At 39.1% G+C, this 8,802-nt stretch overlaps 1 pseudogene; it reads left to right on the top strand.

Annotated features, from left to right (window-relative positions):
• The first annotated feature begins 2,659 nt into the window (after window positions 1-2,659).
• Window positions 2,660-7,129, top strand: LOC107133739 (annotated as a pseudogene).
• The last annotated feature ends 1,673 nt before the right edge of the window (window positions 7,130-8,802 follow it).

The following is an 8,802-nucleotide window of genomic DNA, read 5'->3' as shown; positions in this document are numbered from 1 at the left end:
GTACATTGGTAGCAAGGGTTTTTTTTTTTGCATTTCCCATGGGGCAGTCTCTGGTTATAGGTAGAATTAAATATAACTCTAAGGTCAGTGAGAGATAATCCAGCATATGACTTATTATAGTTATCTAAAAGAGTTTCACTTGCAAGAGAAAAACAGAGAGGACTGCCTGGATTGTTGTAGGAACAGATGAAGCAAGGCCCTGAAGATATCAGGAAGCAGTTTTATTTGGCTGCAGCCAGGTTCAGAGGGCACAGCTTTTCTGTAATCAATAAATTCCCTGAACCCTGATTTCAGGTAGTTTCAAAGTTTTATACCCAGATTGTAAGGGGAGAGGCTTAGAAGTTCGCAGTCTATAGAACTTCAGATAAAAGCAGCTTTTTCTCTCAGTGTTTTGGGCAAGTTAACTCTTCAAGGACAACACCTGAAAAGTGGAGAGATTCTTTTTCTCCCCTTTCTTTCCTCCCCCTGCCAGCTGTTACTATAGAGCCCAATTAGTAATTTCTCTTATCTTAAAAATGTAGACATCTCTGTGAAGCCCAGCTCAAGGCCAGAGGCTTTGTTTGCACATTTCTACAAACTACTATATTGGATATGTTTGTGAAAAACTAGTAAGCGGGTGTCCAGCACTGGAAGTGCTGGTATCTTCTTGACCAGTGGCCAAGTAAACAGGTGACACAAAAATAGAGAGTTTATCTACATTGAACTCTTTTGCTGGAAGTCCTAAAATCAGCCATGGTAAAGATTCTGGAGAAGACCAGTTAAGGCTTTTCTGAGGAGAAAGGGGGTGCAACTTCATAATCAAGGTCATAAACTTTTGCTTGTGGGGTTGCACCAACTTGTTGGCAATGTGCCTTCTTTGTTTGGCCTTTATATTGAAAAGATATATGGAAATGCCCCTGGGGGCTTGTTAGGGGATATTGCCACCTCTGAATAATGTATGACCAGACCAATATTCCCAGTGACTTGCATCTTATTTCAACTGATTGATTCCTAAATTTTGCTTCTTGGGCCTGACTGCTGCCCTCAGTCTGACACTGCAGAAAGGCCCAGTGCTGACTATGCATGAGGCAACTTGGAACATGCAAAGATTAGACTTAGCTCTTGTACTCAGGGAACTTCTAAGTCCTTAAAAGGAAAGTCTGTAAAATGGTATCCTTCTGTTAAATGGAGCAGGTAACAGTGATCTTGGAATTGGAGTGCTCAAACCTAGTAGACACTAAGCCTTCTTCTTACCAACTGATCAACAAAGGATGGCAAGTGCAACCTGTGATGTTGGGAAGAAGGGTGTACCTGAGCTTTGCTCATCCTTCACTCATATTCATTTCTTCTTAGTGTTCTTTGTGTGGCACAACTTCATCTTTCCTTAGGTGTAGGCCCTCTTCTCAAGTCTGTCTTTGAGTTTCATAATTTCCTCTCTTTCTTTAGAGTCAAGAGGTTTTCTGGCCTTACCTGTAGCATCTGTGCTAATTGCAGGTTCCCTCACCTGGATAAGCTCATGTCTCCTCTTGCCTATAGATTACATCAAGGTGGAATTAATGGACCCACGAGATCCCAACCACAGCTCATTTCCTGTAGATTCCCCGCCTCCTCTACTGCTCAAGCTTCCAGAAATGCCAAGTAGGAGTTCCCCAAAACTGAAGAGTGGAAGCAATGTAAGCATCCATTGATGGAGGAATGGATAAACATGTTGTCCATCCACACAATGGAATATAATTTATCCCACATTATGTTAAGTGTAGTCACACAATCACAAAAGGACACTTACTATGTAATTCTGCTTAGATGATGTATATAAAGACATCAAACCCACAGAAACAGAAAGCAGGGGACTGTATGATGGGCAATGGGGTGGCAATATTTCATGGGTGCAGAGTTTCTGTTATGAAGATGAAGTCTAGCAATAGATGGTGGTGATAGTGAATGTACTGAGCACTTCTGAATTCTATTTGCACTTAAAAATGGTTAATGTGGGCTGGGATTATGGCTTAGTAATGCTGCCAATGTTTATAGCAGCTCAATTTACAATGACTAAGCTGTGGAAGCATCGTAGATGCCCTTCAATAAATGAAATTATAATGAAACTGTGGTATGTATACACAATGGAATATTACTCAGCTTTAAAAGAGAATACAATTATGGCATTTGTAGGTAAAATTATGGCATTTGTAGGTAAATGGATGGAGCTGGAGAATATTATGCTAAGTGAAGTAAGCCAATTCCAAACAACAAAAACCAAAGGCTGAGTGTTCTCTCTGATAACTGAATGCTGATCCATAATGGGGGGGGAATGGAGGAACTATGATGGGGAAAAGGGGAGGGAGCGATGAAAGGGAGCATGTGGAGAGTAAAGATGGTGGAATAAGATGGACATCATTAACCTAGGTACATATATGAATGCACATATAGTGCATTGTTACATCGGGTACAACCAGAGAAATAAAAAGTTGTGCTGAAATTGTATAGAAGGAACCAATATGCTTTCTCCTCTCTAGCCCAAGACTACAGGCTCCTGGGTCTATCTCTAGCCATAATTGACAGCTAATTTAAAGGAATTCCTGACTGCATCCCTCACAACCCCACTGTCAAGATGGTCTAGAAGAAAACATACAGGTGATTCCTATCACTACAGCCTCTAAGAACAGAGGTGTCTCTTTGCAGAATGCAGAATGGCTTCACCCCTCCTACAGAACTAGCCTCTAAAGCCTCCTGGGTCATCGGGGCCTTGGGCAATGGGCTGTGTGAGAGAAAGCTGGTTCTGATACCAGTTGGCAAAGGAGGTGAGAAAAGTGAGTGGCGGGCACCTAGATAGCCTTCATCCTCCATCAAATAGTAAGTACTACCTCAGCGAGGGAGATCCTGGGAACAAGGGAGAAATGCCTTTCTGGCAACAATTGCTAACACTCAACCCCAAAAGTAATAGCCCAAATGTGGTCTACTGGGTACCCCTAAGGGGACTGCCTTATGTAGGTTCAAGGTCAAGATAGCCTGCTAGAAAGGCTGAATCTCCTTCCTTGAGAAACTCCTTCCCAATTTCAGGTACTACAATGTGCTGAAATTGTATAGAATTTCAGTGAACTGGAGGCCATAGAGGTGGAAGGAAGTGAAATCCTCCAATACCCAGGTATTGAGGTGCTTCAGAAAACAACCAAGGAATGTGGAGTGAGATGAGGGCCAGGATCAGTTCTCAAAGATCCAGATTTGGAGGCTATTCAACCTCTCTGCATGTTAGATACTGGAGGTACTGACAGAAAGTTGATTAGAATAGCCAAATAAGAAGGGAGTCACCCAAGAATTCAAGTTTTCTCCCCCTTCAGACTTTTCTTCCCACTAGGAAATGGCCTACAAAGTGTTCAGCTGACTGGCAGGAACTTAGGAACACTTGTGATTGCAGGCAGAGAGTTGCTCAAGGCTAACTTCACTTGAAGTTGTTACTTTGTTTCAGAATCTGCACTTTAGAAAAGGCCTTAAACCAGTCAAAGATACACAGCTGCTCTTCTAAGTGACCTAGAGTAAACTTTGCTCACTATAACTCATTATAATGCTAAACTCTCTGCCCTAAATTAAGTGCATCTGCATTTATTTGGTTTTCTTTGGTTTGGTACTGGGAATAGACACCAGGGATGCTTTACCACTGAGCTACATTTTATGGTAGAGATATCTCAGAAGAAAAGAAAAAGAACATGCCATCAGTATCATTCTGAGCCCTCCAGAAATCAATCTTGAACATTCTTGCTACTTTGTAGTATAGAAATAGAATGTCCAATCAGGAATGTCTATTATCTCATATGAAGACAAAGACTAGTATGTAAAAGGAAACTAACTAGAATATATAAGAGATCACTTTCTACACTAAATGTTCAGCCTTCAGATAAGAATCCACTGAGGCTAGATGCACACAAATAAACACTGCTTCCTGTTGAATACCCTGGTGTCTCCTGTCTGTGTGAGAATCCCACACAACATTTTATTTTGTTTTGTTTGAGGCAGGATCTCACTTATCTTATCCTTCTCTTTGATATATACTTATAATAACCAGCTTTCTTAGAAGTGTTTAAATCCTGTGAGAAGTGAAAAGAACATCTGAAAAAATATTTCAAAGACTCTTAAATAAATAGTTGTCTACAAAAACTGACATGAAAACCAACTCAATTTATTTTTAGAAACATTACATATTGTATACTATTTTAAAACAACTTATCAAAACTGATTTATTCCCATATTTGCAACTCTTCTCAAATTATTTTTCAAATGTCTAACACAAGAGTTTTTCTATGGAATAATTCAGATGACTTCTGTAGAAGTTGTCAACAAGGCTGAAGATGTAGCTCAGTGGTAGAGAGCTTGCCCAGCATGTACATGGCCCTGAAGTTTAACCCCCAACACTGAAAGAAAAGGAAAGGGAGAAAGAAGAAATGAAGGAAGGATAAAGAGAGGGGACAGGAGGGGAGGGAAAGGAATGAGTAATTAAAACAAAAGGGCAAGTGGTATAAATATAAATATATGGTGTACTAACTCTTTAAAAATTTACAGAGCTGTAGAATTTTAGTTACATCAAACTGGGTGATATTATGACTATATAGAATGGCACATAATAAGTTCTGCCTTAGCCTGGCCTAAACCAAATCAATGGGTGGGTGACCTGGAGAGGACTTCTCTCTGGCTTGATTTGGACTGTCTTGAACCTTCACTGGTTTAGAATTTATAGCATAGTGGAGGGACCAAGACTTCCCTGACAGGCAGTGTAAGTGTGCTAGGCCCCTGAGATCCCATGACCAGGGATACCCATGCCCATGCCCACAGCCCCTCCCTGCCACTCACTGGTACAAAATGGTCTGCTGCATTGCCTGGTGCAGGTTTTCTCCTGACCAAAGGCCTGAGTGTTCACAGCCTATTTTGGCGTGGCTGGGGATTGTATGGTTGTGGAGGGAATAGCCAAAGTAGCCTTAGCACGATGGAGAGGCAACAGCTGTCTCTCAGCCATACTTGGGGGTGGTCCTGGAAGAAGTAAGTAGGGTTGTGGTCTACCTTGACTGAAGACATGGAAACACACCCTAGTCCTTATGACTGTCCATGGGAGTTGGTGATATGTACAGCTGTTGGATTTTTTGTTGTTCTCTTGTTTTTGTGGAGAAGTTATCACTCTGTGAGAAGCAGGCATTACATGAGAAGATTTAAAAACAAAACTTGCTCTAAAACTTTTTGGACTAATTCAAGAAAAATGTCAATTACTTGAAAATGTTAGCCTTGTTCAAAAAGAGTATGAAGGCTTAGAGTCACCTTTAAGGGATGTCATTTTGGTGAAGGAGTCAGTAAAAACAGAAAACTTGGAGGCAATATATGAAATCCTGGAGAGGTCCATATCTAAACTTGAGAATGAAATACTCTTTCTAGAAAATGAGCTAAAATAAGAGAAAATTAAATATTCTCAACAGGATAAATTGATGGTGGATATATCAAAAAGGATTAAGTCCCTAGAAGATGAATCAAAATCCTTTAAATCACAAATACCTGAAGCTAAAACAACCTTGAGAATATTTCAAATGAATAAAGAAATAATTACAGTAGCAATAGAAGAGGCTTTGAATGACTTCAGGAAAGTCATAAACAGTTTTTACAAGAAGTTGAAGTATGGAAAGAAAAAGTGAATGGCCTTACTAAACAGAAAATTATATTTGAACACTCTAAAGAACACGCAGAACAAATTCTAGGAGACAAATAAAATCACATTAATTCTCTGACTGAACACTTACTGCAGATAAAAGATTGGGCTCCTGTGCTTGAAAAAGTCCTAACAGATGATAGTTACTTGGAATTGGAATTGAAGAGTTAATCAGAAATTAGTGCTCACTTAGAAGATCAGCCAAAAGGGTCTTGGAAGACACTGGTTTATGATGCAAAGTTAAAGGCCTCTTTTAAAACCTTAGAAAGAGAAAGAAATCAAATTTTTACTTTATTATCTGAAGTAATTGAAACAAAGAAAGACCTGATAGAACATATTAAAAATCTTAAGACAGAACAAGCATCTTTGCAAACAGAAAATTCACAGTTTGAAAGTGAGAATCAGAATCTTTAGCAGAAACTTAAAGTCATGATGGAATTATATCAAGAAAATGTAATGAAACTCCAAAGAAAATAGGAGAGAAAAATTACCAGGTAGAGCAATAAGAGAAACTTTTCAAAGAGGAAGAAAAGATCAGCCATACAACTAAACTGCTGGAGACCAATAGAAAGCGATCAAAAGATCTTGAAGAAGAATTGGAGAGAACCATTTGTTTTTATCAGGGGCACATTATTTACTATGAGAAAAAAGCTCATGGTAATGAGTTGGCAGCTAGGAGTGCTGAAGGACACCTCAATAATTTAAGGAAAAAAATGCTCGCAATATACAAAAATTAACTGAAATAGAGTTATAATTTAAGCTTGTAGAAAAAGATCCTTCTGTGCTTGATGCTTCCAATACAGACTTTGGCAAAAAGAATTCTCCAAATGGTCCCTCACCATTGTGTCAACCTTCATGTGAAATAAGACCTTCTCATTTGGAAAAGAAGGGTACACTCATACCCTCAACTTTGGTGCCAGTCGGAGGAGAAAGAGGCTCAAGGGGCCCAGAGAATCCTCTGGACCATCCAACTAGCAATGAAAGAAGAGAATCAAACTGTGATAAGTCAACTTATCCTCAGAGAGCACCTTCTGACATACGGCCCCTGGAACATCCATGGGAACAGGCCCATAGGATAATGATCCCTTCACCAGGCCAACCATATTCTGATCCACATCTTCCTCTACAAAGGCAAGATGGATGTTATTCTAAATATGGTAGACTGTCTGGATCAGCAGAACTCAGAAGTTGCACTATGCTGCCTTTGGATAAAATGGATGGGACTACATATTCAGAAATGGAATCTTGTAGAAATGATACCAAACTTGATCTAGGTGATTCCAATGTACCTGATTCATCTCTCCCTGCTGAAAACCAAGCAACTAGCTCTGGCTTTTCTTTCTCATCTTACCCTCCAATCAGAGGTCCATTGTTTTCTGTGGATCCAAGGAGTCAGTTCATGAGAAGAGGACCTTTTCTTCCTCCACCTCCTCCAGGAAACACTCATGGAGCATCACAAAAATATATACAGTACATACTTATATGTACTTTACCTAAATAATTGGGCTGTTATTATAAAAATCAAAATTCCCATGACTAAGAAGAATCCTCTTCTTGATATTTGAGCTGTCATAATTAAAGAAATAGTCTTTTTATATGACTGATGTGGAGAAATATAGTACAAGGGAATGAAACTAATAGGTATATGATTAAGTGTTTTATTTATAAACTTTTTTTAGTTGTTGATAGACCTTTACTTTATTCACTTATTTATATGTAGTACAGAGAATCAAACCCAGTGCCTCACACATGCTAGGCAGGAGTTCTGCCACTGAGCCACAACCCCATCTCTTGATTATATTTTAATAACCACTAACAATAATCTAAAAGAAAATGAGAATATCTGCATTATTAAACAAATACAAGCCAAAAATATATAACCAATAACAATTAGACCTGAATTATTTTCTAATGTTGTATTCATTACAGGGATTCTTTGATTCTATAGTGGTTTTACCAAAGGTCTGAAATATTTCCTTGCACTTGGCGAGCATCTACTCTTCTACACTAGAGCAAATGGGTATGGTAGAATTTTGTTGAAATGAAGTAAATTTATACACTCAGGGATATCAATATTCCTCAAATATGCTATGGATTAGAGAGTATTCATATTGAGTAAAAAGATTGTATATTAAAAAAATGAGGGCTGGGTTTGGAACTCAGTGATAGAGCACTCACTAGAACATGTGAGGTCTTGGGTTCAAGCCTCAGTACCACATATAAAAAAATAAAGGTATTATGTCTATCTACAACTAAAAAATATTTTAAAAAATGGTTAACATAGCAAATTTCATGTCATGTATATTTTAACCACAAACATGTAAAATGGAAAATAAACAATGCAGGGGTACCAGTGAGGGAGCTGTGGGTCTAAAGCAAAACAGACAGGTGGGTTCTCAGTAAGGATGGCAGGTGGCCTAATTTCAATAGGTGTTTTAGATGGTTCCACATCCCAGGATATCCAGCCTGGTGAGGTGTCCATTTGAGGATTCATTTGGGAGGGCTTGGTTTGTGATGGCGTGCTGTTCATAAATCCTTGCCTGAAATTTTGGTTGAATGAGTCATTATGGCATTAGCTATATTAATATTGGGCCAGAGGACAACATGCAACTTTTTTTTTAACATACAACTTTATGAAGGTCAAAAATAAGACAAACGTGGCCTCCTATTGTTAGAGTTTTAAAGTGACAGATTCCTGGAAATAAGAAATGACAATTCCTTTGGAACATGTAAACCTCTATTCAAAATATGAATATATTTTATGTATCCATAGAATAATTCTCTGATATAAATTACATGATGCACTTTTTCCTGAGTCCCCTTTCTTCCATTATTTCATGCCTCTAAGGAGAGCATCTTCTGAGGCTGCAGGGCGTGCTCCCTGAGAGTAGTGTGTTCTGCCCTGAGCAACCTTGAAAGTGGCTCTCTGGTGAGGTCCACAGGAAGGCAGGAATGGAAAAGTCTGGGCAGGGTAATGGCATAGCATGACAAGGAATATTCCAGAAGATGCTGCCTTCTGTCTGGAGGACCTAGTAGAGAAACAGGTGTTGAAAGGAATTGTGGCATCAAGGAACTTGGGAGAGGACTATGCAAAGCATGCTGTGAAACCTGGCTTCTCCCAGGAACTTTTCAATAAGCATGTT

The sequence above is a fragment of the Marmota marmota genome, unplaced genomic scaffold, assembly GCF_001458135.2.
Source record: "Marmota marmota marmota unplaced genomic scaffold, marMar, whole genome shotgun sequence".
NCBI classification, from domain to species: domain Eukaryota; kingdom Metazoa; phylum Chordata; class Mammalia; order Rodentia; family Sciuridae; genus Marmota; species Marmota marmota.
The sequence above is the reverse complement of the archived record's forward strand: the minus strand, read 5'-3'. Positions and strand labels throughout refer to the sequence as shown.